Source organism: Hyla sarda, unplaced genomic scaffold (assembly GCF_029499605.1).
Source record: "Hyla sarda isolate aHylSar1 unplaced genomic scaffold, aHylSar1.hap1 scaffold_336, whole genome shotgun sequence".
NCBI classification, from domain to species: domain Eukaryota; kingdom Metazoa; phylum Chordata; class Amphibia; order Anura; family Hylidae; genus Hyla; species Hyla sarda.
The window spans coordinates 266,483-286,867 of NW_026610109.1; the positions used below are offsets into that span (position 1 = coordinate 266,483).

The 20,385-nt window shown below is 46.1% G+C and overlaps 9 non-coding genes across 9 annotated transcripts; all 9 read right to left on the reverse strand.

Moving 5' to 3' along the window:
- Nucleotides 1-1,667: 1,667 nt before the first annotated feature.
- LOC130330550 (U2 spliceosomal RNA) lies at nt 1,668-1,858 on the reverse strand. The gene has a single exon (XR_008873687.1). It is a non-coding gene; the product is annotated as a U2 spliceosomal RNA (small nuclear RNA).
- A 2,096-nt stretch (nt 1,859-3,954) lies between these two features.
- LOC130330552 (U2 spliceosomal RNA) lies at nt 3,955-4,145 on the reverse strand. The gene has a single exon (XR_008873689.1). It is a non-coding gene; the product is annotated as a U2 spliceosomal RNA (small nuclear RNA).
- A 2,083-nt stretch (nt 4,146-6,228) lies between these two features.
- LOC130330553 (U2 spliceosomal RNA) lies at nt 6,229-6,419 on the reverse strand. Its single transcript, XR_008873690.1, has one exon. It is a non-coding gene; the product is annotated as a U2 spliceosomal RNA (small nuclear RNA).
- Nucleotides 6,420-8,514: 2,095 nt separating this feature from the next.
- LOC130330578 (U2 spliceosomal RNA) lies at nt 8,515-8,705 on the reverse strand. The gene has a single exon (XR_008873713.1). It is a non-coding gene; the product is annotated as a U2 spliceosomal RNA (small nuclear RNA).
- Nucleotides 8,706-10,798: 2,093 nt separating this feature from the next.
- LOC130330554 (U2 spliceosomal RNA) lies at nt 10,799-10,989 on the reverse strand. Its single transcript, XR_008873691.1, has one exon. It is a non-coding gene; the product is annotated as a U2 spliceosomal RNA (small nuclear RNA).
- A 2,093-nt stretch (nt 10,990-13,082) lies between these two features.
- LOC130330579 (U2 spliceosomal RNA) lies at nt 13,083-13,273 on the reverse strand. Its single transcript, XR_008873714.1, has one exon. It is a non-coding gene; the product is annotated as a U2 spliceosomal RNA (small nuclear RNA).
- A 2,091-nt stretch (nt 13,274-15,364) lies between these two features.
- On the reverse strand, nt 15,365-15,555 carry LOC130330555 (U2 spliceosomal RNA). Its single transcript, XR_008873692.1, has one exon. It is a non-coding gene; the product is annotated as a U2 spliceosomal RNA (small nuclear RNA).
- Nucleotides 15,556-17,647: 2,092 nt separating this feature from the next.
- LOC130330581 (U2 spliceosomal RNA) lies at nt 17,648-17,838 on the reverse strand. The gene has a single exon (XR_008873716.1). It is a non-coding gene; the product is annotated as a U2 spliceosomal RNA (small nuclear RNA).
- A 2,109-nt stretch (nt 17,839-19,947) lies between these two features.
- Nucleotides 19,948-20,138, reverse strand: LOC130330556 (U2 spliceosomal RNA). Its single transcript, XR_008873693.1, has one exon. It is a non-coding gene; the product is annotated as a U2 spliceosomal RNA (small nuclear RNA).
- Nucleotides 20,139-20,385: the final 247 nt, after the last annotated feature.

The following is a 20,385-nucleotide window of genomic DNA, read 5'->3' on the forward strand; positions in this document are numbered from 1 at the left end:
TGGACTTACCTGTGTGGGTTAAATCCGGGTTATTTGACAACCTATGGCGGTGATGGTTCTGCTCAGGAAGAGCAGTGCTGATGCTCCTCATAAAGCTGTCGCTGCTGTGAAGGTTCTAGGTGACATCACAAATCCCTATGGTTACATACACAACAAAGCTGGGTTGTTGTTGTTTACACTCTGCAAGGCCTGTGGAAGTGAGTGACATCATAGCACTGTAGTTCTGAGGGTTCTAGATGGATGCAACAATCTCCTGTTGCTTCTATGAAGGCCATAATAGACGACATCACCAAACAGCTCCATAGTCACATACACAGCAAAGGAGAGATGTTGTTTACACCTAGTGATGTCAGTGGTATTGAGTGACATCAAAGCACAGTGCTAAGGCTCCTGGGCCTGGACACAGCAGCGGCTGCAATATCTCAACGGAGAATACGTTTATATATATGTGTGTGTGTGCGCGTATATATATATATATATATATATATATATATATATTTCTCCGCCGAAATCACTTTTAAACCCATTTCCACCTTTTTTCCCTTCTCTTCCTCTTACTTTTTTTTCACGTTTTTTTACGTTTTTCTCCTTTTCGCCTCTTTTCTGGGCGTATTATTCTTCTTTTTCTTCTTTTTTTTCGTCTAATGCATACCCCATCAGTGCAGCAATGCTTATTCAATACCGCCAGCAGATGGAGACACTGGGGGATAATTTTCTAAGGATTTATACTGATTTTTCCTGTCTGAATTTGTCGCACAGAAAGTTGCAGGCCAAATATGTGTGACATTTCTGCGACTTTAGCTTCTAGAGCATTTTTACAACATTATACATAGGTGCTGAATACATAAAAAGCGACTGTTCAGCGACAGACAAGTCGCATCGGCTGAAAGTAGGCCAGAATGTCAGTCCATGTTGGAGCAGGTTTAGATACAGTCTAAAGTATAGATCTCAAAGTCTGTGCACAGAATTTAGCAAGGGCCTCGCACCTTCTGATGCATCAGGTAGGTGCACAATAGCATAGCCTAACCCTCTGTACTTTGGTCTATATTGATGCGGGACATAGACAGCCAGCTGATGACCAATCCATTAGTGCAATGGATGGCTGGAAGCATTTGTCTTTGCCTTTGCAATACCACAGAAGCAATGCATGGTCAATGTACAGCAATGACACACCTGTGTGAACAGCCAGGAGACCCCCCCCCCCATGTTATGTTACATAGTTACATAGTTAGTACGGTCGAAAAAAGACATATGTCCATCAAGTTCAACCAGGGAATTAAGGGGTAGGGGTGTGGCGCGATATTGGGGAAGGGATGAGATTTTATATTTCTTCATAAGCATTAATCTTATTTTGTCAATTAGGAACATTCAGCACCCACCCGCTATCAAGGCAGCTGCCTATCATGTCATGCCCTACCTGCACAGGTGTGCTGGCTACTCAAATGATCCAATTAAGGAGTCCATTTAGTCAGCAGCAGCAGAAGTCCTGTGCCTGGACGCTCCAACAGCGGCCAGACACAAGCAGAAGCAGAAGCAGCAGAAGCAGCAGCAGCACCACCTTTTGTTTTTTGGCTGCAGCAGCAGCAAGGCCCACAGGGCTGGCTAGCTGGCTAGCCAGCAAGCAGGTAGCAATGAAAGTAGGAACCTTTCTTTTTAACCCTGTAAGGGGGTGGTGCACTGTACCCGAAGATACTGCCATATCGGGTCAATGCATAGGGCGACGGAAGCAAGCTTCGAAATCGGCCCCCGTTCTCAAAAATCCATTTAATATATGGTCCCCAGATAGGGGACGTATCAGATATTAAACTGATAAGAACAGATACTACACTTGATCTTAGCCAAAAGGCCGAGAAGCGATAACCGTGAAAGGGGCGGGCCCAACAAGGTGCCCTTCATGGGCACTATCACTGCTTGCTGTCAGGGAGGCTGCCAGACAATTTTCCATGCACACTCTGGGCTGGGGGGCAGTCAACCACCAGTACACACAGCAGAACCTAAACCCATACCATTATTGCTAAGCAGCAAGACAGGGGCCCATTGCACTCCCACGGGGCCTTTTTAAATGCAATCCATAACCCGGATTTGCCAGGAACCCTTCTTACTCCTCCTACTTGCATGTGACACTGGGCTTAGGATCTGCATAGGAAACACACACACAAGCACACACCTACCTTTGTTGCCTGCAGATGCCTCCTTGGCTGTCCCCAAACGGTATCAAACCAACACCCACGGGAAGCTGTAAGCATAGAGGACATGCCTGCACCCCATTGGACTTACCTGTGTGGGTTAAATCCGGGTTATTTGACAACCTATGGCGGTGATGGTTCTGCTCAGGCAGAGCAGTGCTGATGCTCCTCATAAAGCTGTCGCTGCTGTGAAGGTTCTAGGTGACATCACAAATCCCTATGGTTACATGCACAACAAAGCTGGGTTGTTGTTGTTTACACTCTGCAAGGCCTGTGGAAGTGAGTGACATCATAGCACTGTAGTTCTGAGGGTTCTAGATGGATGCAACAATCTCCTGTTGCTTCTATGAAGGCCATAATAGACGACATCACCAAACAGCTCCATAGACACATACACAGCAAAGGAGAGATGTTGTTTACACCTAGTGATGTCAGTGGTATTGAGTGACATCACAGCACAGTGCTAAGGCTCCTGGGCCTGGACACAGCAGCGGCTGCAATATCTCAACGGAGAATACGTTTATATATATGTGTGTGTGTGCGCGTATATATATATATATATATATATATATATATATATATATATATATATATTTCTCCGCCGAAATCACTTTTAAACCCATTTCCACCTTTTTTTCCCTTCTCTTCCTCTTACTTTTTTTTCACGTTTTTTTACGTTTTTCTCCTTTTCGCCTCTTTTCTGGGCGTATTATTCTTCTTTTTCTTCTTTTTTTCGTCTAATGCATACCCCATCAGTGCAGCAATGCTTATTCAATACCGCCAGCAGATGGAGACACTGGGGGATAATTTTCTAAGGATTTATACTGATTTTTCCTGTCTGAATTTGTCGCACAGAAAGTTGCAGGCCAAATATGTGTGACATTTCTGCGACTTTAGCTTCTAGAGCATTTTTACAACATTATACATAGGTGCTGAATACATAAAAAGCGACTGTTCAGCGACAGACAAGTCGCATCGGCTGAAAGTAGGCCAGAATGTCAGTCCATGTTGGAGCAGGTTTAGATACAGTCTAAAGTATAGATCTCAAAGTCTGTGCACAGAATTTAGCAAGGGCCTCGCACCTTCTGATGCATCAGGTAGGTGCACAATAGCATAGCCTAACCCTCTGTACTTTGGTCTATATTGATGCGGGACATAGACAGCCAGCTGATGACCAATCCATTAGTGCAATGGATGGCTGGAAGCATTTGTCTTTGCCTTTGCAATACCACAGAAGCAATGCATGGTCAATGTACAGCAATGACACACCTGTGTGAACAGCCAGGAGACCCCCCCCCCCCCCCCCCCCATGTTATGTTACATAGTTACATAGTTAGTACGGTCGAAAAAAGACATATGTCCATCAAGTTCAACCAGGGAATTAAGGGGTAGGGGTGTGGCGCGATATTGGGGAAGGGATGAGATTTTATATTTCTTCATAAGCATTAATCTTATTTTGTCAATTAGGAACATTCAGCACCCACCCGCTATCAAGGCAGCTGCCTATCATGTCATGCCCTACCTGCACAGGTGTGCTGGCTACTCAAATGATCCAATTAAGGAGGCCATTTAGTCAGCAGCAGCAGAAGTCCTGTGCCTGGACGCTCCAACAGCGGCCAGACACAAGCAGAAGCAGAAGCAGCAGAAGCAGCAGCAGCACCACCTTTTGTTTTTTGGCTGCAGCAGCAGCAAGGCCCACAGGGCTGGCTAGCTGGCTAGCCAGCAAGCAGCAATGAAAGTAGGAATCTTTCTTTTTAACCCTGTAAGGGGGTGGTGCACTGTACCCGAAGATACTGCCATATCGGGTCAATGCATAGGGCGACGGAAGCAAGCTTCGAAATCGGCCCCCGTTCTCAAAAATCCATTTAATATATGGTCCCCAGATAGGGGACGTATCAGATATTAAACTGATAAGAACAGATACTACACTTGATCTTAGCCAAAAGGCCGAGAAGCGATAACCGTGAAAGGGGCGGGCCCAACAAGGTGCCCTTCATGGGCACTATCACTGCTTGCTGTCAGGGAGGCTGCCAGACAATTTTCCATACACACTCTGGGCTGGGGGGCAGTCAACCACCAGTACACACAGCAGAACCTAAACCCATACCATTATTGCTAAGCAGCAAGACAGGGGCCCATTGCACTCCCACGGGGCCTTTTTAAATGCAATCCATAACCCGGATTTGCCAGGAACCCTTCTTACTCCTCCTACTTGCATGTGACACTGGGCTTAGGATCTGCATAGGAAACACACACACAAGCACACACCTACCTTTGTTGCCTGCAGATGCCTCCTTGGCTGTCCCCAAACGGTATCAAACCAACACCCACGGGAAGCTGTAAGCATAGAGGACATGCCTGCACCCCATTGGACTTACCTGTGTGGGTTAAATCCGGGTTATTTGACAACCTATGGCGGTGATGGTTCTGCTCAGGCAGAGCAGTGCTGATGCTCCTCATAAAGCTGTCGCTGCTGTGAAGGTTCTAGGTGACATCACAAATCCCTATGGTTACATACACAACAAAGCTGGGTTGTTGTTGTTTACACTCTGCAAGGCCTGTGGAAGTGAGTGACATCATAGCACTGTAGTTCTGAGGGTTCTAGATGGATGCAACAATCTCCTGTTGCTTCTATGAAGGCCATAATAGACGACATCACCAAACAGCTCCATAGTCACATACACAGCAAAGGAGAGATGTTGTTTACACCTAGTGATGTCAGTGGTATTGAGTGACATCACAGCACAGTGCTAAGGCTCCTGGGCCTGGACACAGCAGCGGCTGCAATATCTCAACGGAGAATACGTTTATATATATGTGTGTGTGTGCGCGTATATATATATATATATATATATATATATATATTTCTCCGCCGAAATCACTTTTAAACCCATTTCCACCTTTTTTTCCCTTCTCTTCCTCTTACTTTTTTTTCACGTTTTTTTACGTTTTTCTCCTTTTCGCCTCTTTTCTGGGCGTATTATTCTTCTTTTTCTTCTTTTTTTTCGTCTAATGCATACCCCATCAGTGCAGCAATGCTTATTCAATACCGCCAGCAGATGGAGACACTGGGGGATAATTTTCTAAGGATTTATACTGATTTTTCCTGTCTGAATTTGTCGCACAGAAAGTTGCAGGCCAAATATGTGTGACATTTCTGCGACTTTAGCTTCTAGAGCATTTTTACAACATTATACATAGGTGCTGAATACATAAAAAGCGACTGTTCAGCGACAGACAAGTCGCATCGGCTGAAAGTAGGCCAGAATGTCAGTCCATGTTGGAGCAGGTTTAGATACAGTCTAAAGTATAGATCTCAAAGTCTGTGCACAGAATTTAGCAAGGGCCTCGCACCTTCTGATGCATCAGGTAGGTGCACAATAGCATAGCCTAACCCTCTGTACTTTGGTCTATATTGATGCGGGACATAGACAGCCAGCTGATGACCAATCCATTAGTGCAATGGATGGCTGGAAGCATTTGTCTTTGCCTTTGCAATACCACAGAAGCAATGCATGGTCAATGTACAGCAATGACACACCTGTGTGAACAGCCAGGAGACCCCCCCCCTCCCCCCCCATGTTATGTTACATAGTTACATAGTTAGTACGGTCGAAAAAAGACATATGTCCATCAAGTTCAACCAGGGAATTAAGGGGTAGGGGTGTGGCGCGATATTGGGGAAGGGATGAGATTTTATATTTCTTCATAAGCATTAATCTTATTTTGTCAATTAGGAACATTCAGCACCCACCCGCTATCAAGGCAGCTGCCTATCATGTCATGCCCTACCTGCACAGGTGTGCTGGCTACTCAAATGATCCAATTAAGGAGGCCATTTAGTCAGCAGCAGCAGAAGTCCTGTGCCTGGACGCTCCAACAGCGGCCAGACACAAGCAGAAGCAGAAGCAGCAGAAGCAGCAGCAGCACCACCTTTTGTTTTTTGGCTGCAGCAGCAGCAAGGCCCACAGGGCTGGCTAGCTGGCTAGCCAGCAAGCAGGTAGCAATGAAAGTAGGAATCTTTCTTTTTAACCCTGTAAGGGGGTGGTGCACTGTACCCGAAGATACTGCCATATCGGGTCAATGCATAGGGCGACGGAAGCAAGCTTCGAAATCGGCCCCCGTTCTCAAAAATCCATTTAATATATGGTCCCCAGATAGGGGACGTATCAGATATTAAACTGATAAGAACAGATACTACACTTGATCTTAGCCAAAAGGCCGAGAAGCGATAACCGTGAAAGGGGCGGGCCCAACAAGGTGCCCTTCATGGGCACTATCACTGCTTGCTGTCAGGGAGGCTGCCAGACAATTTTCCATGCACACTCTGGGCTGGGGGGCAGTCAACCACCAGTACACACAGCAGAACCTAAACCCATACCATTATTGCTAAGCAGCAAGACAGGGGCCCATTGCACTCCCACGGGGCCTTTTTAAATGCAATCCATAACCCGGATTTGCCAGGAACCCTTCTTACTCCTCCTACTTGCATGTGACACTGGGCTTAGGATCTGCATAGGAAACACACACACAAGCACACACCTACCTTTGTTGCCTGCAGATGCCTCCTTGGCTGTCCCCAAACGGTATCAAACCAACACCCACGGGAAGCTGTAAGCATAGAGGACATGCCTGCACCCCATTGGACTTACCTGTGTGGGTTAAATCCGGGTTATTTGACAACCTATGGCGGTGATGGTTCTGCTCAGGCAGAGCAGTGCTGATGCTCCTCATAAAGCTGTCGCTGCTGTGAAGGTTCTAGGTGACATCACAAATCCCTATGGTTACATACACAACAAAGCTGGGTTGTTGTTGTTTACACTCTGCAAGGCCTGTGGAAGTGAGTGACATCATAGCACTGTAGTTCTGAGGGTTCTAGATGGATGCAACAATCTCCTGTTGCTTCTATGAAGGCCATAATAGACGACATCACCAAACAGCTCCATAGTCACATACACAGCAAAGGAGAGATGTTGTTTACACCTAGTGATGTCAGTGGTATTGAGTGACATCACAGCACAGTGCTAAGGCTCCTGGGCCTGGACACAGCAGCGGCTGCAATATCTCAACGGAGAATACGTTTATATATATGTGTGTGTGTGCGCGTATATATATATATATATATATATATATATATATATATATATATTTCTCCGCCGAAATCACTTTTAAACCCATTTCCACCTTTTTTTCCCTTCTCTTCCTCTTACTTTTTTTTCACGTTTTTTTACGTTTTTCTCCTTTTCGCCTCTTTTCTGGGCGTATTATTCTTCTTTTTCTTCTTTTTTTTCGTCTAATGCATACCCCATCAGTGCAGCAATGCTTATTCAATACCGCCAGCAGATGGAGACACTGGGGGATAATTTTCTAAGGATTTATACTGATTTTTCCTGTCTGAATTTGTCGCACAGAAAGTTGCAGGCCAAATATGTGTGACATTTCTGCGACTTTAGCTTCTAGAGCATTTTTACAACATTATACATAGGTGCTGAATACATAAAAAGCGACTGTTCAGCGACAGACAAGTCGCATCGGCTGAAAGTAGGCCAGAATGTCAGTCCATGTTGGAGCAGGTTTAGATACAGTCTAAAGTATAGATCTCAAAGTCTGTGCACAGAATTTAGCAAGGGCCTCGCACCTTCTGATGCATCAGGTAGGTGCACAATAGCATAGCCTAACCCTCTGTACTTTGGTCTATATTGGTGCGGGACATAGACAGCCAGCTGATGACCAATCCATTAGTGCAATGGATGGCTGGAAGCATTTGTCTTTGCCTTTGCAATACCACAGAAGCAATGCATGGTCAATGTACAGCAATGACACACCTGTGTGAACAGCCAGGAGACCCCCCCCCCCCCCCCCCCCATGTTATGTTACATAGTTACATAGTTAGTACGGTCGAAAAAAGACATATGTCCATCAAGTTCAACCAGGGAATTAAGGGGTAGGGGTGTGGCGCGATATTGGGGAAGGGATGAGATTTTATATTTCTTCATAAGCATTAATCTTATTTTGTCAATTAGGAACATTCAGCACCCACCCGCTATCAAGGCAGCTGCCTATCATGTCATGCCCTACCTGCACAGGTGTGCTGGCTACTCAAATGATCCAATTAAGGAGGCCATTTAGTCAGCAGCAGCAGAAGTCCTGTGCCTGGACGCTCCAACAGCGGCCAGACACAAGCAGAAGCAGAAGCAGCAGAAGCAGCAGCAGCACCACCTTTTGTTTTTTGGCTGCAGCAGCAGCAAGGCCCACAGGGCTGGCTAGCTGGCTAGCCAGCAAGCAGGTAGCAATGAAAGTAGGAATCTTTCTTTTTAACCCTGTAAGGGGGTGGTGCACTGTACCCGAAGATACTGCCATATCGGGTCAATGCATAGGGCGACGGAAGCAAGCTTCGAAATCGGCCCCCGTTCTCAAAAATCCATTTAACATATGGTCCCCAGATAGGGGACGTATCAGATATTAAACTGATAAGAACAGATACTACACTTGATCTTAGCCAAAAGGCCGAGAAGCGATAACCGTGAAAGGGGCGGGCCCAACAAGGTGCCCTTCATGGGCACTATCACTGCTTGCTGTCAGGGAGGCTGCCAGACAATTTTCCATGCACACTCTGGGCTGGGGGGCAGTCAACCACCAGTACACACAGCAGAACCTAAACCCATACCATTATTGCTAAGCAGCAAGACAGGGGCCCATTGCACTCCCACGGGGCCTTTTTAAATGCAATCCATAACCCGGATTTGCCAGGAACCCTTCTTACTCCTCCTACTTGCATGTGACACTGGGCTTAGGATCTGCATAGGAAACACACACACAAGCACACACCTACCTTTGTTGCCTGCAGATGCCTCCTTGGCTGTCCCCAAACGGTATCAAACCAACACCCACGGGAAGCTGTAAGCATAGAGGACATGCCTGCACCCCATTGGACTTACCTGTGTGGGTTAAATCCGGGTTATTTGACAACCTATGGCGGTGATGGTTCTGCTCAGGCAGAGCAGTGCTGATGCTCCTCATAAAGCTGTCGCTGCTGTGAAGGTTCTAGGTGACATCACAAATCCCTATGGTTACATACACAACAAAGCTGGGTTGTTGTTGTTTACACTCTGCAAGGCCTGTGGAAGTGAGTGACATCATAGCACTGTAGTTCTGAGGGTTCTAGATGGATGCAACAATCTCCTGTTGCTTCTATGAAGGCCATAATAGACGACATCACCAAACAGCTCCATAGTCACATACACAGCAAAGGAGAGATGTTGTTTACACCTAGTGATGTCAGTGGTATTGAGTGACATCACAGCACAGTGCTAAGGCTCCTGGGCCTGGACACAGCAGCGGCTGCAATATCTCAACGGAGAATACGTTTATATATATGTGTGTGTGTGCGCGTATATATATATATATATATATATATATATATATATATATATATATTTCTCCGCCGAAATCACTTTTAAACCCATTTCCACCTTTTTTTCCCTTCTCTTCCTCTTACTTTTTTTTCACGTTTTTTTACGTTTTTCTCCTTTTCGCCTCTTTTCTGGGCGTATTATTCTTCTTTTTCTTCTTTTTTTTCGTCTAATGCATACCCCATCAGTGCAGCAATGCTTATTCAATACCGCCAGCAGATGGAGACACTGGGGGATAATTTTCTAAGGATTTATACTGATTTTTCCTGTCTGAATTTGTCGCACAGAAAGTTGCAGGCCAAATATGTGTGACATTTCTGCGACTTTAGCTTCTAGAGCATTTTTACAACATTATACATAGGTGCTGAATACATAAAAAGCGACTGTTCAGCGACAGACAAGTCGCATCGGCTGAAAGTAGGCCAGAATGTCAGTCCATGTTGGAGCAGGTTTAGATACAGTCTAAAGTATAGATCTCAAAGTCTGTGCACAGAATTTAGCAAGGGCCTCGCACCTTCTGATGCATCAGGTAGGTGCACAATAGCATAGCCTAACCCTCTGTACTTTGGTCTATATTGATGCGGGACATAGACAGCCAGCTGATGACCAATCCATTAGTGCAATGGATGGCTGGAAGCATTTGTCTTTGCCTTTGCAATACCACAGAAGCAATGCATGGTCAATGTACAGCAATGACACACCTGTGTGAACAGCCAGGAGACCCCCCCCCCCCCCCCATGTTATGTTACATAGTTACATAGTTAGTACGGTCGAAAAAAGACATATGTCCATCAAGTTCAACCAGGGAATTAAGGGGTAGGGGTGTGGCGCGATATTGGGGAAGGGATGAGATTTTATATTTCTTCATAAGCATTAATCTTATTTTGTCAATTAGGAACATTCAGCACCCACCCGCTATCAAGGCAGCTGCCTATCATGTCATGCCCTACCTGCACAGGTGTGCTGGCTACTCAAATGATCCAATTAAGGAGGCCATTTAGTCAGCAGCAGCAGAAGTCCTGTGCCTGGACGCTCCAACAGCGGCCAGACACAAGCAGAAGCAGAAGCAGCAGAAGCAGCAGCAGCACCACCTTTTGTTTTTTGGCTGCAGCAGCAGCAAGGCCCACAGGGCTGGCTAGCTGGCTAGCCAGCAAGCAGGTAGCAATGAAAGTAGGAATCTTTCTTTTTAACCCTGTAAGGGGGTGGTGCACTGTACCCGAAGATACTGCCATATCGGGTCAATGCATAGGGCGACGGAAGCAAGCTTCGAAATCGGCCCCCGTTCTCAAAAATCCATTTAATATATGGTCCCCAGATAGGGGACGTATCAGATATTAAACTGATAAGAACAGATACTACACTTGATCTTAGCCAAAAGGCCGAGAAGCGATAACCGTGAAAGGGGCGGGCCCAACAAGGTGCCCTTCATGGGCACTATCACTGCTTGCTGTCAGGGAGGCTGCCAGACAATTTTCCATGCACACTCTGGGCTGGGGGGCAGTCAACCACCAGTACACACAGCAGAACCTAAACCCATACCATTATTGCTAAGCAGCAAGACAGGGGCCCATTGCACTCCCACGGGGCCTTTTTAAATGCAATCCATAACCCGGATTTGCCAGGAACCCTTCTTACTCCTCCTACTTGCATGTGACACTGGGCTTAGGATCTGCATAGGAAACACACACACAAGCACACACCTACCTTTGTTGCCTGCAGATGCCTCCTTGGCTGTCCCCAAACGGTATCAAACCAACACCCACGGGAAGCTGTAAGCATAGAGGACATGCCTGCACCCCATTGGACTTACCTGTGTGGGTTAAATCCGGGTTATTTGACAACCTATGGCGGTGATGGTTCTGCTCAGGCAGAGCAGTGCTGATGCTCCTCATAAAGCTGTCGCTGCTGTGAAGGTTCTAGGTGACATCACAAATCCCTATGGTTACATACACAACAAAGCTGGGTTGTTGTTGTTTACACTCTGCAAGGCCTGTGGAAGTGAGTGACATCATAGCACTGTAGTTCTGAGGGTTCTAGATGGATGCAACAATCTCCTGTTGCTTCTATGAAGGCCATAATAGACGACATCACCAAACAGCTCCATAGTCACATACACAGCAAAGGAGAGATGTTGTTTACACCTAGTGATGTCAGTGGTATTGAGTGACATCACAGCACAGTGCTAAGGCTCCTGGGCCTGGACACAGCAGCGGCTGCAATATCTCAACGGAGAATACGTTTATATATATGTGTGTGTGTGCGCGTATATATATATATATATATATATATATATATATATATATATATTCTCCGCCGAAATCACTTTTAAACCCATTTCCACCTTTTTTTCCCTTCTCTTCCTCTTACTTTTTTTTCACGTTTTTTTACGTTTTTCTCCTTTTCGCCTCTTTTCTGGGCGTATTATTCTTCTTTTTCTTCTTTTTTTTCGTCTAATGCATACCCCATCAGTGCAGCAATGCTTATTCAATACCGCCAGCAGATGGAGACACTGGGGGATAATTTTCTAAGGATTTATACTGATTTTTCCTGTCTGAATTTGTCGCACAGAAAGTTGCAGGCCAAATATGTGTGACATTTCTGCGACTTTAGCTTCTAGAGCATTTTTACAACATTATACATAGGTGCTGAATACATAAAAAGCGACTGTTCAGCGACAGACAAGTCGCATCGGCTGAAAGTAGGCCAGAATGTCAGTCCATGTTGGAGCAGGTTTAGATACAGTCTAAAGTATAGATCTCAAAGTCTGTGCACAGAATTTAGCAAGGGCCTCGCACCTTCTGATGCATCAGGTAGGTGCACAATAGCATAGCCTAACCCTCTGTACTTTGGTCTATATTGGTGCGGGACATAGACAGCCAGCTGATGACCAATCCATTAGTGCAATGGATGGCTGGAAGCATTTGTCTTTGCCTTTGCAATACCACAGAAGCAATGCATGGTCAATGTACAGCAATGACACACCTGTGTGAACAGCCAGGAGACCCCCCCCCCCCCCCCCCCATGTTATGTTACATAGTTACATAGTTAGTACGGTCGAAAAAAGACATATGTCCATCAAGTTCAACCAGGGAATTAAGGGGTAGGGGTGTGGCGCGATATTGGGGAAGGGATGAGATTTTATATTTCTTCATAAGCATTAATCTTATTTTGTCAATTAGGAACATTCAGCACCCACCCGCTATCAAGGCAGCTGCCTATCATGTCATGCCCTACCTGCACAGGTGTGCTGGCTACTCAAATGATCCAATTAAGGAGGCCATTTAGTCAGCAGCAGCAGAAGTCCTGTGCCTGGACGCTCCAACAGCGGCCAGACACAAGCAGAAGCAGAAGCAGCAGAAGCAGCAGCAGCACCACCTTTTGTTTTTTGGCTGCAGCAGCAGCAAGGCCCACAGGGCTGGCTAGCTGGCTAGCCAGCAAGCAGGTAGCAATGAAAGTAGGAATCTTTCTTTTTAACCCTGTAAGGGGGTGGTGCACTGTACCCGAAGATACTGCCATATCGGGTCAATGCATAGGGCGACGGAAGCAAGCTTCGAAATCGGCCCCCGTTCTCAAAAATCCATTTAACATATGGTCCCCAGATAGGGGACGTATCAGATATTAAACTGATAAGAACAGATACTACACTTGATCTTAGCCAAAAGGCCGAGAAGCGATAACCGTGAAAGGGGCGGGCCCAACAAGGTGCCCTTCATGGGCACTATCACTGCTTGCTGTCAGGGAGGCTGCCAGACAATTTTCCATGCACACTCTGGGCTGGGGGGCAGTCAACCACCAGTACACACAGCAGAACCTAAACCCATACCATTATTGCTAAGCAGCAAGACAGGGGCCCATTGCACTCCCACGGGGCCTTTTTAAATGCAATCCATAACCCGGATTTGCCAGGAACCCTTCTTACTCCTCCTACTTGCATGTGACACTGGGCTTAGGATCTGCATAGGAAACACACACACAAGCACACACCTACCTTTGTTGCCTGCAGATGCCTCCTTGGCTGTCCCCAAACGGTATCAAACCAACACCCACGGGAAGCTGTAAGCATAGAGGACATGCCTGCACCCCATTGGACTTACCTGTGTGGGTTAAATCCGGGTTATTTGACAACCTATGGCGGTGATGGTTCTGCTCAGGCAGAGCAGTGCTGATGCTCCTCATAAAGCTGTCGCTGCTGTGAAGGTTCTAGGTGACATCACAAATCCCTATGGTTACATACACAACAAAGCTGGGTTGTTGTTGTTTACACTCTGCAAGGCCTGTGGAAGTGAGTGACATCATAGCACTGTAGTTCTGAGGGTTCTAGATGGATGCAACAATCTCCTGTTGCTTCTATGAAGGCCATAATAGACGACATCACCAAACAGCTCCATAGTCACATACACAGCAAAGGAGAGATGTTGTTTACACCTAGTGATGTCAGTGGTATTGAGTGACATCACAGCACAGTGCTAAGGCTCCTGGGCCTGGACACAGCAGCGGCTGCAATATCTCAACGGAGAATACGTTTATATATATGTGTGTGTGTGCGCGTATATATATATATATATATATATATATATATATATATATATATCTCCGCCGAAATCACTTTTAAACCCATTTCCACCTTTTTTTCCCTTCTCTTCCTCTTACTTTTTTTTCACGTTTTTTTACGTTTTTCTCCTTTTCGCCTCTTTTCTGGGCGTATTATTCTTCTTTTTCTTCTTTTTTTTCGTCTAATGCATACCCCATCAGTGCAGCAATGCTTATTCAATACCGCCAGCAGATGGAGACACTGGGGGATAATTTTCTAAGGATTTATACTGATTTTTCCTGTCTGAATTTGTCGCACAGAAAGTTGCAGGCCAAATATGTGTGACATTTCTGCGACTTTAGCTTCTAGAGCATTTTTACAACATTATACATAGGTGCTGAATACATAAAAAGCGACTGTTCAGCGACAGACAAGTCGCATCGGCTGAAAGTAGGCCAGAATGTCAGTCCATGTTGGAGCAGGTTTAGATACAGTCTAAAGTATAGATCTCAAAGTCTGTGCACAGAATTTAGCAAGGGCCTCGCACCTTCTGATGCATCAGGTAGGTGCACAATAGCATAGCCTAACCCTCTGTACTTTGGTCTATATTGATGCGGGACATAGACAGCCAGCTGATGACCAATCCATTAGTGCAATGGATGGCTGGAAGCATTTGTCTTTGCCTTTGCAATACCACAGAAGCAATGCATGGTCAATGTACAGCAATGACACACCTGTGTGAACAGCCAGGAGACCCCCCCCCTCCCCCCCCATGTTATGTTACATAGTTACATAGTTAGTACGGTCGAAAAAAGACATATGTCCATCAAGTTCAACCAGGGAATTAAGGGGTAGGGGTGTGGCGCGATATTGGGGAAGGGATGAGATTTTATATTTCTTCATAAGCATTAATCTTATTTTGTCAATTAGGAACATTCAGCACCCACCCGCTATCAAGGCAGCTGCCTATCATGTCATGCCCTACCTGCACAGGTGTGCTGGCTACTCAAATGATCCAATTAAGGAGGCCATTTAGTCAGCAGCAGCAGAAGTCCTGTGCCTGGACGCTCCAACAGCGGCCAGACACAAGCAGAAGCAGAAGCAGCAGAAGCAGCAGCAGCACCACCTTTTGTTTTTTGGCTGCAGCAGCAGCAAGGCCCACAGGGCTGGCTAGCTGGCTAGCCAGCAAGCAGGTAGCAATGAAAGTAGGAATCTTTCTTTTTAACCCTGTAAGGGGGTGGTGCACTGTACCCGAAGATACTGCCATATCGGGTCAATGCATAGGGCGACGGAAGCAAGCTTCGAAATCGGCCCCCGTTCTCAAAAATCCATTTAATATATGGTCCCCAGATAGGGGACGTATCAGATATTAAACTGATAAGAACAGATACTACACTTGATCTTAGCCAAAAGGCCGAGAAGCGATAACCGTGAAAGGGGCGGGCCCAACAAGGTGCCCTTCATGGGCACTATCACTGCTTGCTGTCAGGGAGGCTGCCAGACAATTTTCCATGCACACTCTGGGCTGGGGGGCAGTCAACCACCAGTACACACAGCAGAACCTAAACCCATACCATTATTGCTAAGCAGCAAGACAGGGGCCCATTGCACTCCCACGGGGCCTTTTTAAATGCAATCCATAACCCGGATTTGCCAGGAACCCTTCTTACTCCTCCTACTTGCATGTGACACTGGGCTTAGGATCTGCATAGGAAACACACACACAAGCACACACCTACCTTTGTTGCCTGCAGATGCCTCCTTGGCTGTCCCCAAACGGTATCAAACCAACACCCACGGGAAGCTGTAAGCATAGAGGACATGCCTGCACCCCATTGGACTTACCTGTGTGGGTTAAATCCGGGTTATTTGACAACCTATGGCGGTGATGGTTCTGCTCAGGCAGAGCAGTGCTGATGCTCCTCATAAAGCTGTCGCTGCTGTGAAGGTTCTAGGTGACATCACAAATCCCTATGGTTACATACACAACAAAGCTGGGTTGTTGTTGTTTACACTCTGCAAGGCCTGTGGAAGTGAGTGACATCATAGCACTGTAGTTCTGAGGGTTCTAGATGGATGCAACAATCTCCTGTTGCTTCTATGAAGGCCATAATAGACGACATCACCAAACAGCTCCATAGTCACATACACAGCAAAGGAGAGATGTTGTTTACACCTAGTGATGTCAGTGGTATTGAGTGACATCACAGCACAGTGCTAAGGCTCCTGGGCCTGGACACAGCAGCGGCTGCAATATCTCAACGGAGAATACGTTTATATATATGTGTGTGTGTGCGCGTATATATATATATATATATATATATATATATATATATATATATATTTCTCCGCCGAAATCACTTTTAAACCCATTTCCACCTTTTTTTCCCTTCTCTTCCTCTTACTTTTTTTTCACGTTTTTTTACGTTTTTCTCCTTTTCGCCTCTTTTCTGGGCGTATTATTCTTCTTTTTCTTCTTTTTTTTCGTCTAATGCATACCCCATCAGTGCAGCAATGCTTATTCAATACCGCCAAGCAGATGGAGACACTGGGGGATAATTTTCTAAGGATTTATACTGATTTTTCCTGTCTGAATTTGTTGCACAGAAAGTTGCAGGCCAAATATGTGTGACATTTCTGCGACTTTAGCTTCTAGAGCATTTTTACAACATTATACATAGGTGCTGAATACATAAAAAGCGACTGTTCAGCGACAGACAAGTCGCATCGGCTGAAAGTAGGCCAGAATGTCAGTCCATGTTGGAGCAGGTTTAGATACAGTCTAAAGTATAGATCTCAAAGTCTGTGCACAGAATTTAGCAAGGGCCTCGCACCTTCTGATGCATCAGGTAGGTGCACAATAGCATAGCCTAACCCTCTGTACTTTGGTCTATATTGATGCGGGACATAGACAGCCAGCTGATGACCAATCCATTAGTGCAATGGATGGCTGGAAGCATTTGTCTTTGCCTTTGCAATACCACAGAAGCAATGCATGGTCAATGTACAGCAATGACACACCTGTGTGAACAGCCAGGAGACCCCCCCCCCCCCCATGTTATGTTACATAGTTACATAGTTAGTACGGTCGAAAAAAGACATATGTCCATCAAGTTCAACCAGGGAATTAAGGGGTAGGGGTGTGGCGCGATATTGGGGAAGGGATGAGATTTTATATTTCTTCATAAGCATTAATCTTATTTTGTCAATTAGGAACATTCAGCACCCACCCGCTATCAAGGCAGCTGCCTATCATGTCATGCCCTACCTGCACAGGTGTGCTGGCTACTCAAATGATCCAATTAAGGAGGCCATTTAGTCAGCAGCAGCAGAAGTCCTGTGCCTGGACGCTCCAACAGCGGCCAGACACAAGCAGAAGCAGAAGCAGCAGAAGCAGCAGCAGCACCACCTTTTGTTTTTTGGCTGCAGCAGCAGCAAGGCCCACAGGGCTGGCTAGCTGGCTAGCCAGCAAGCAGGTAGCAATGAAAGTAGGAATCTTTCTTTTTAACCCTGTAAGGGGGTGGTGCACTGTACCCGAAGATACTGCCATATCGGATCAATGCATAGGGCGACGGAAGCAAGCTTCGAAATCGGCCCCCGTTCTCAAAAATCCATTTAATATATGGTCCCCAGATAGGGGACGTATCAGATATTAAACTGATAAGAACAGATACTACACTTGATCTTAGCCAAAAGGCCGAGAAGCGATAACCGTGAAAGGGGCGGGCCCAACAAGGTGCCCTTCATGGGCACTATCACTGCTTGCTGTCAGGGAGGCTGCCAGACAATTTTCCATGCACACTCTGGGCTGGGGGGCAGTCAACCACCAGTACACACAGCAGAACCTAAACCCATACCATTATTGCTAAGCAGCAAGACAGGGGCCCATTGCACTCCCACGGGGCCTTTTTAAATGCAATCCATAACCCGGATTTGCCAGGAACCCTTCTTACTCCTCCTACTTGCATGTGACACTGGGCTTAGGATCTGCATAGGAAACACACACACAAGCACACACCTACCTTTGTTGCCTGCAGATGCCTCCTTGGCTGTCCCCAAACGGTATCAAACCAACACCCACGGGAAGCTGTAAGCATAGAGGACATGCCTGCACCCCATTGGACTTACCTGTGTGGGTTAAATCCGGGTTATTTGACAACCTATGGCGGTGATGGTTCTGCTCAGGCAGAGCAGTGCTGATGCTCCTCATAAAGCTGTCGCTGCTGTGAAGGTTCTAGGTGACATCACAAATCCCTATGGTTACATACACAACAAAGCTGGGTTGTTGTTGTTTACACTCTGCAAGGCCTGTGGAAGTGAGTGACATCATAGCACTGTAGTTCTGAGGGTTGTAGATGGATGCAACAATCTCCTGTTGCTTCTATGAAGGCCGTAATAGACGACATCACCAAACAGCTCCATAGTCACATACACAGCAAAGGAGAGATGTTGTTTACACCTAGTGATGTCAGTGGTATTGAGTGACATCACAGCACAGTGCTAAGGCTCCTGGGCCTGGACACAGCAGCGGCTGCAATATCTCAACGGAGAATACGTCTATATATATGTGTGTGTGTGCGCGTATATATATATATATATATATATATATATATATATATATATATATATATATATTTCTCCGCCGAAATCACTTTTAAACCCATTTCCACCTTTTTTTCCCTTCTCTTCCTCTTACTTTTTTTTCACGTTTTTTTACGTTTTTCTCCTTTTCGCCTCTTTTCTGGGCGTATTATTCTTCTTTTTCTTCTTTTTTTTCGTCTAATGCATACCCCATCAGTGCAGCAATGCTTATTCAATACCGCCAGCAGATGGAGACACTGGGGGATAATTTTCTAAGGATTTATACTGATTTTTCCTGTCTGAATTTGTCGCACAGAAAGTTGCAGGCCAAATATGTGTGACATTTCTGCGACTTTAGCTTCTAGAGCATTTTTACAACATTATACATAGGTGCTGAATACATAAAAAGCGACTGTTCAGCGACAGACAAGTCGCATCGGCTGAAAGTAGGCCAGAATGTCAGTCCATGTTGGAGCAGGTTTAGATACAGTCTAAAGTATAGATCTCAAAGTCTGTGCACAGAATTTAGCAAGGGCCTCGCACCTTCTGATGCATCAGGTAGGTGCACAATAGCATAGCCTAACCCTCTGTACTTTGGTCTATATTGATGCGGGACATAGACAGCCAGCTGATGACCAATCCATTAGTGCAATGGATGGCTGGAAGCATTTGTCTTTGCCTTTGCAATACCACAGAAGCAATGCATGGTCAATGTACAGCAATGACACACCTGTGTGAACAGCCAGGAGACCCCCCCCCCCCCCCATGTTATGTTACATAGTTACATAGTTAGTACGGTCGAAAAAAGACATATGTCCATCAAGTTCAACCAGGGAATTAAGGGGTAGGGGTGTGGCGCGATATTGGGGAAGGGATGAGATTTTATATTTCTTCATAAGCATTAATCTTATTTTGTCAATTAGGAACATTCAGCACCCACCCGCTATCAAGGCAGCTGCCTATCATGTCATGCCCTACCTGCACAGGTGTGCTGGCTACTCAAATGATCCAATTAAGGAGGCCATTTAGTCAGCAGCAGCAGAAGTCCTGTGCCTGGACGCTCCAACAGCGGCCAGACACAAGCAGAAGCAGAAGCAGCAGAAGCAGCAGAAGCAGCAGCAGCACCACCTTTTGTTTTTTGGCTGCAGCAGCAGCAAGGCCCACAGGGCTGGCTAGCTGGCTAGCCAGCAAGCAGGTAGCAATGAAAGTAGGAATCTTTCTTTTTAACCCTGTAAGGGGGTGGTGCACTGTACCCGAAGATACTGCCATATCGGGTCAATGCATAGGGCGACGGAAGCAAGCTTCGAAATCGGCCCCCGTTCTCAAAAATCCATTTAATATATGGTCCCCAGATAGGGGACGTATCAGATATTAAACTGATAAGAACAGATACTACACTTGATCTTAGCCAAAAGGCCGAGAAGCGATAACCGTGAAAGGGGCGGGCCCAACAAGGTGCCCTTCATGGGCACTATCACTGCTTGCTGTCAGGGAGGCTGCCAGACAATTTTCCATGCACACTCTGGGCTGGGGGGCAGTCAACCACCAGTACACACAGCAGAACCTAAACCCATACCATTATTGCTAAGCAGCAAGACAGGGGCCCATTGCACTCCCACGGGGCCTTTTTAAATGCAATCCATAACCCGGATTTGCCAGGAACCCTTCTTACTCC